The sequence below is a fragment of the Theropithecus gelada genome, chromosome 2, assembly GCF_003255815.1.
Source record: "Theropithecus gelada isolate Dixy chromosome 2, Tgel_1.0, whole genome shotgun sequence".
In the NCBI taxonomy this organism is placed as follows: domain Eukaryota; kingdom Metazoa; phylum Chordata; class Mammalia; order Primates; family Cercopithecidae; genus Theropithecus; species Theropithecus gelada.
Window position 1 is genome coordinate 47820616 of NC_037669.1, and position 8119 is coordinate 47828734.

Below are 8119 nucleotides of genomic sequence, written 5' to 3' on the forward strand. Positions count from 1 at the left end.
TTACCATGTTGGCCAGGCTGGTCTCGAACTCCTGACCTCAGGTGATCCACCCACCTCAGCCTCAGCCTCCCAAAGTTCTGGGATGACAGGCATGAGCCACAGCGCCCAGACCTTCCTGCCTCTTATAAGGTCTCTTCATGATAACATCAGGCCCACCCTGATACTCCAGAATCATCTCCTCATCTCAAGACCCTTATCGATTTTTTTTTTTTTTGAGACAGAGTCTCGCTCTGTTGCCCAGGCTGGAGTTCAGTGGCACAATCGTGGCTCACCACAACCTCTGCTTCCTGGGTTCAAGCAATTCTCTTGCCTTAGCCTCTCGAATAGCTGGGACTACAGGCATGTGCCACCATGCCTGGCTAATTTTTGTATTTTTAGTACAGACAGGGTTTCACTATGTTGATCAGGCTGGTCTCGAACTCCTGACCTTGTGATTCGCCCTTCTCGGCCTCCCAAAGTGCTGGGATTACAGGCGTGAGCCACCGTGCCCCGCCAAGACCCTTATCTTAATCACATCTGTGAAGACCCTTTGGCCATGGAAGGTAACATATTCACTGGCTCCAGGATGTGAACATCTTTGGGAGACCACTATTCTGCCATGGCCTGGCTCCTCTCCTGAGATCCCATCATAGCCCAGGCCTGCATGCTCCAGATTTCAGTCCAGTGGCAAAGAGTACACTTTTGTGTTGCTTGCCCTGGGAAATATGCCAGGGTTGGCTGTGACTAGGCCAACTTGGGTTGTTAGGCTCACTAACAATCCAGTCACTGCAGCCAGCAGGATGGACTATGCTGCTTGGTTAGTACTAAGTCTCAGGTTCATCCCTGGAACTGAGATCGGGGTCAGCCCCCTAATGACCTGGAAGAAAGGAGGGGAGAAGTTTCCAAGGAGAATTAAGGAGGTCTTACAAAAGAAGAGGGAGTAGGTGCTGACCACTACCAACCACAATGATCTTGTGAAACACCGTGATGCCCATTTTGCAGGTGGAAGAGATGGTGAAGTCACACATGAGGTCCAGCCATGATTTGACCCCGCGTGGAGGAGTTCTTGCCACTATATCAGGCCTCCTTGACCCCCAGCTAAATGTGGCATTGGCAGATCTGATTAATGCTAGAATGTTATGTAGCTCAGCTGACCTGGGTGGCAGCCTCCTTAGAGGTTGGCATGGGACCTACTGAGGAAGGCACATGGTTAACACAATTACTGGCGAGGTAGATACCCTCAGAGAAAAGGGAAATTTCCATTTCACTCCTGAAAGACTCTTTAAAGCCAAAACTCAAATCAAAGAGCAAAGTATAATAACTTCCTCTGGGCAAATTTATAATTAATCCTGGATTAATTGGCCTTAATGAAGTTGAATTAATTACTAGCTGTTTGTAAAGAACTTTGAACTACCTTAGTACAAAATGGCATTAAAGAAACAGAAAGGAACCAGCATCGCATTAACATGAAGAACAAATCCCAAATAATCGCAGTTCTGCAGGCTGTTTCCCATCACTAATTTTCCCAGGGACTGTGTCCAGCCTGTGGAACTGTAGGGGGCCCAGGGAGTCTTTCGCAGAGGAGGATGTCTTCGTGGGCTAGAGGTTTGGGAGTGAGTGCATTCAAGAAGCAGATGTGGGGTTTTGCGTGTGCCAGGCCCAGAGCTATCAAAGATGTGCAAGGTGAGGCCCTTGCTCTCTAGGCATGCTCAGCTACCAGGAAGGGGAAGAGCTCTGGAGTACCTGCCTGGTGTAAAGCAAACTTGGCTTAGTGGGAGGGAGGTAGGACAGAAACAAAGTACACTATAGGAGGCCTGAAACAACCTGCATTTTGCTGAGAATAGCTCTCCATTTCCTGTAGGGGATTCCCTGGTTCCTCCCTATCCCCGTTCTTGGGGTGGGCTTATGACCCACACCTGGCTAGGCAAAGCACTAGATTTCTCTCTTGGTGCAGGGGCACATGACTTCATCAGGGTCAAGGAGACTTGATTTGGGGACTTTGTGGTGCTGCTGACAGCTACTTTGTCATTGTGACGGGGGAGCCTGTCTGGGAATGGAGACAACTCAGAGGAAGGAGGAACGGAGAGAAAGAGACAAAGTCAGTGTCCTCATGTTGTCATCTGAGCCCCTGGATGAAGCAAGCTCTTCCCCCAGACTTTTTAGCTAGGTTTATTTATTTAAATTCACAAACACTGATATAGCACTTATTAATATACCAGGAATTGCTCTGAGTGCTATAGACATACCAATTCATATAATCATCACTACCCTGTGAGTTAGGAAGTATTATGCCCCTTTTGACAAATGAAGAAACTGAGGCACAAAGCAGTTTTGTAATGTGCCCAAGGCTCCACAATTTCCAGCTGGTGGGAGCAGGACTGGACACAAGCAGTGTCTGTGCTTTTCACTACACCATGGGCCAGCATGTTCCCTTTTTTTGCTTAAGTCAGTTTCACTGTGAGTTTCTGTCACTTGTCCTCAAAAAGCATGACTGTACAGAACATGACATGGAGGTAACCAGTCCAGTCCCTGGAGGTTCAAGGAAGCTTCCAGAGAGCGTGCCAGTCCAGGGAAGTAGACCGCGGGCGAGTGTTGGGGTGGGGTGGATGAGCACGGTGTGTGTGCAGGATTGCACAGGTTCAAGGTCACCAGGCACAGGGAGAGAAACAGAGAGGAGCACGGCGGGGTGGGCTGGGGTGGGGTGAGGAGTCAGTCTGTCCACAGGGGACAGTGATAAAGCATTTGTAACTCTTCCCTTGGGGATACAAACTAAGGAAACTTAGTTCCACTGGTGCCTTTAGGACATTTTTAAAAATTTTGAAAAATGTATTTCTTGAATAGGTAATACTTTCACATGAGTTAAAATTCAAAAAATGCCAATGTATTTCAAGTAAAATGTCTTCCTGTCTTCCCTCCAGCCCACCTGTTCCCCTCCCTGGAGATAACATTTATTGAGCACCACCTATATGCACTGTGCTAAACCCAGGGGGAGACAGATAATGAGGAATGAACATAATAAGGAAATAAACCATACACGTATGTTCAAAGGTGATATGCGCAAAGGAAAAACTGGAGCAGGATAAGTGGGATCAGGAGTAGGGAGGGGACTGTACTTTTAGAGAGGTTGTCCAGGGCAGGGCTCATGCAGGACATGACAGTTGAACTTGGAGGAGGTGAGGGGTGAGCCGTTTAGAGGTTTGGGAGAAAAATGCTCTGGTCCTTGCTTGGGAGTTTTGAGTAACAGCAAGCGGCCTAGTGTGGCTGGAGCCAGAAGAAAACAGGAGATGAGTTCAGGAAGGTAGCATGGTGTGTGTATGTGTGCGTGTGTGTGTCTCTGTGCATGTGCGTGTGTCTGTGTGTGTGCATGTGCATGTGTGCGTGTGTGTGTGTCTCTGTGCTTATGCATGTGCATGTGCGTCTATGTGTCTCTACGTGTGTGCATGGCCCCATTTGCCTGCCGCTGTGTGCATGTGTGTGTGCGTGCATGTGTGCATGTGTGTCTCGTGTGTGTGCATGTGTGTGCGCATGCATTTCTGTGTGTGTGCACGCATGTATGTCTCTGTGCGTGTGCATGGCCTCATTTGCCTGCCACTGTGCGCACGTGTGTCCATACATCTGTGTGTCTCTGTGCATCTGCACGTGTGTGTCCGTGTGTCTGTGTGCGTGCATCTGTGTGTGTGCGCGCACGTGTGTGTGTGTGTCTCTGTGCGTGTGCATGGCCCCATTTGCCTGCCACTGTGCTGCTGTAAGGACTGTGGCTCTTCCTCCAAGTGAGATGAAGAGACAAAGGCTCACTCCAGCTTCTGTAAGCAGAACAGGCTGTAGGAGAACAAGAGCAGATGCAGGGAGTCCTAGTAAAAGAACAGCTTCAGTAAATTAAAACCACGATGAGATACCACAACACACCTATTGGAAAGGACAACATTACAATTGCTATTGAGACAAGGTTTTGCTCTGTTGCCCAGGCTGGGGTGGTGGCACGATCATGGCTCACTGCAGCCTTGACCTCCTGGGGTCAGGAGATCCGCACACCTCAGCCTCTAGAGTAGCTGAGACCACAGGCATGTGCCACCATGCCCGGCTAATTTTTGTATTTTTTGTAGAGATGGAGCCCTACTGTGTTTCCCAGGCTGGTCTCCAACTCCTGGGCTCAAATGATCTTCCCACCTTGGCCTCCCAAAGTGCTGCAATTACAGGCATGAGCCACCACATCCTACAAGAAAAGCTAAAATTAAAAACAAAAAAGCCTAGGTAACATAGCGAGACTCCATCTTTACAAAAAATTTTAAAAATTGGCTGGGCTACCCAGGAGGCTGGGATGGGAGGACGGTTTGAGCCCAGGAGTTTGAGACTGCAGTGAGCTATGATTGTGCCACTGCACTCCAGCCTGGGCGACAGAGTGAGACCCCATCTCTAAAACAAAAACAAAAACAAGACACTCAACAATACCAACTACAATTGATGATGCTGAGCAATTGAAACTCTTATACATTGCTGCAGGAATGTAAAATGATACAGCCACTCTGGAAAACAGTTTAGCAGTTTCTTATAAAGTTAAAACCCACTAGCCATATGACCTAACAATCTCACTTTTAGTATTTACCCGAGTAAAACTTATGTTCACATAGAAACTTATACATGAGTCTTTAGAACAGCTTTATAATAGCCAAAACCTAGAAACAACCCAAATGGCCTTCAACAGGTGACTGGGCAACCAAATGATGATCCATCCATACAATGTAATACTACACAGTGATAAAAAGGATCACACACGGCCGGGCGCGGTGGCTCAAGCCTGTAATCCCAGCACTTTGGGAGGCCGAGATGGGCGGATCACGAGGTCAGGAGATCGAGACCATCCTGGCTAACACGGTGAAACCCCGTCTCTACTAAAAAATACAAAAAACTAGCCGGGCGAGGTGGCGGGCGCCTGTAGTCCCAGCTACTTGGGAGGCTGAGGCAGGAGAATGGCGTGAACCCGGGAGGCGGAGCTTGCAGTGAGCTGAGATCCGGCCACTGCACTCCAGCCTGGGCGGCAGAGCGAGACTCCGTCTCAAAAAAAAAAAAAAAAAAAAAAAAGGATCACACACTGCAGTCACACACAACAACATGGATAAATCTCAAATGCATTATGCTAAGTGAAAGAAGCTGGACTCCAAAGGTTACCTACTGTATGCTTCCACTTATATAATGTTCTGGAAAAAGCAAAGCTTGTAGAGACAGAGAACATAGATAAGTAGCTGCCAGAGGTTAAAGGAGTAGGAGGGGTTGATCACAAAGGGTTTTTTTTCTTTCTTTCCTTTTTTTTTTTTTTGAGGGTTATAAGTCTGTTTTGTATCTTGATTGTGATGGTGATTACCTGATTTTATGCATTGGCCAAAGCTCATAGAGCCATACACCAACAAGGGTGAATTTTACTGCTGCGGTAATCCAGGTAAGAGATGATGGCTTAGATCAAGTGCTGATGGTAGAGATGTTCAGAGGGGGTTGGATTCTAAGGGTAAACCAACATAATTTTTCAGTGAATTGGATGTGGAGTATGAAAGAAAGAGGAGTCAAGAACTGAGCCACAGTTTGCTGCTTAAACAATTGGGAGGATGCGGTTCTCATTCACTGTGATGGGAGTGGAGTGGAGTGGAGTGGAGGGTAAAACCAGAAATTCTGACCTTGACATGTAAGTTTGAGATGCCTATTACACATTCAGGTTGTGTATGTGAGCCTGCAATCAGGAGGGGGAGGCTCCTAGCTGCAGCCTCACACACAGAACCTGAATTTGGGAGTCAATGGCTTGTAATGCCAAGAGACATAGACATCACCAGGGAGTAAATATATAGAGAGAAAATTGGAGGGCTGAGCCCTGGGACCTTCTTGTGTCTGCTGTTATCCATATCTTATGTATCCTTGTAGGGCTATTCTATACTTGTACAAGCACATATATAGAGAGAGTGCATTCTTCATAAATGCAAACATGCTATACACACTAGTGTGCACCCTATTTTTTCTGTTACCAATATATCTTAGAGATTGTTCCCAAGTAGTATACAAATAGCTTCTTTGTTCTTTTCAAAGTCTGTATCATATTCCACAGTATAGACAAACCACGATCTCTCTTTTTCTATTTACAGTTTTTTATCATGGGAAACTTTGAACATATCAAAAATGTAGACAGAATAATGAACCCCCAAGACCCATTACCCAACGATGAGCAACTCAGGGCCAGTCTAGACTGCCATACACTCCTCTTCTTTTAAATTATGATTTTTGGTAGCTTTGTGTCCTGATATAATTTCTTTCTTTTTTTTTTTTTTGAGACAGAGCAAGACTCTGTCGCCTAGGCTGGAGTGCAGTGGTGCGATCTCGGCTCACTGCAACCTCTGCCACCTGGTTCAAGCGATTCTCGTGCCTCAGCCTCCCGAGTAGTTGGGATTACAGGCAAGCACCACCACGTCTGGCTAATTTTTGTGTTTTTAGTAGAGACAGGGTCTTGCCATGTTGGCCAGGCTGGTCCCGAACTTCTGGTCTCAAATGATCTGCCCGCCTTGGCCTCTCAAAGTGCTGGGATTACAGATGTAAGCCACTATGCCTGGTCTTTGTCTTCATATAATTTCAAACTTACCATAATTATTCTTTTTAAGGACATTTACTTTGTTTATAATATTTGGCTACTACATACAATATAGAAAAGAAATACTTGGTACTAGAACATGCCTTTTCATGAAGACTACTCTCCTTGGGGCCCAAGAGGACAAGAGGCTGGGGCCTTAAATGCTTCCAGAGTAACTGTCTGGAAGAAGGAGTGAGTCTCAATGGTTTGTCTCAAGGGCATTCTGTTTCTGAGACTCTTGGGCCAGCCACACAACCAGAGCCCTCACAGGGAGGGAGACTTGGGTGATGTTGCAACACCAATCTCAGCATTGGTGAGATCCTGTTTTCTGGGGAAGTCTGGCTTTGGCCTCCGGCCAGCTTTCCAGAGCTTCTGCCTTTGATGCTTCAGAAGGCCACACCACCAGACTAAACCATACTCTGAAAGACATTTTCAGGATATGCTTAGCATGCAGCTTCTTCTCTTCAGCCCCACCTCGCCACGTGCCCACCTGGCTCCGGTTGCTTCTGTCTCTGAGCCTGCTGTTTCCTCTGTGCAGCACGTTCTTTCATAAATTTCCCTAGGTTCTGTGCAGCCTGGCCCTTCTCCTGCATCTTTGTCAGCTCAAATGCCTCTCCCTTAATGAGCACCCTCCTCCCTTGCACCAGTAACTCTCAGCAATGCTGCCTTGTTTCTCCCAAAACACTTCATCATTATTTGCCTCATTCATCCATCGTTGTATCCCTCCAAAATATCATGTCTGCCACACAGCAGGTGTTCAATCAATATTTGTTAGAAGATTTGTATTAGTCAGGATTCTCTAGAGGGACAGAACGAATGGAATATATACGGAATATATATATGTGTGTGTGTGTGCGCATGTGTGTGTATATATACACACATACATATATCCTAAGCCTAGGCTACAGACTCTCAGGGTGAGAATTTCTGAGTCAGAGATAATGTTGTCCTCTTCCATCTTGGAATAAACATATATATATATATATATATTCCATTATACATATACATAATGAGCAGCTCTCTATATATTATATATATAATGAGTGGCTCTCTATTTTTTAACATATATATATATAATATATATATAGTGAGCAGCTCTGTGCTTCTTAGCCGTGGACATGTGGAATATATATACACATATTCCATTAGTTCTGTCCCTCTAGAGAATCCCATACACACACACACACACACACACACACACATATATATATGTGGGAGTTTATTGAATATTGGCTCACATGATCACAATGTCCCACAATAGGCCGTCTGCAGGCTGAGGAGCAAGGAGAGCCAGTCCCAGTTCCAAAACTGAAGAACTTGGAGTCTGATGTTCAAGAGCAGGAAGCATCCAGCACGGGAGAAAGATGAAGTCTGGGAGGCTAGGTCAGTCTCTCTTTTCACATTTTCTGCCTGCTTATATTCTAGCTGCGATGGCAGCTGATTAGATTGCGCCCCCCCAGATTAAGGGTGGGTCTTAATCTGGTCTTTCCCAGGCCACTGACTCAAATGTTAATCTCTTTTGGCAACCCCTCACAG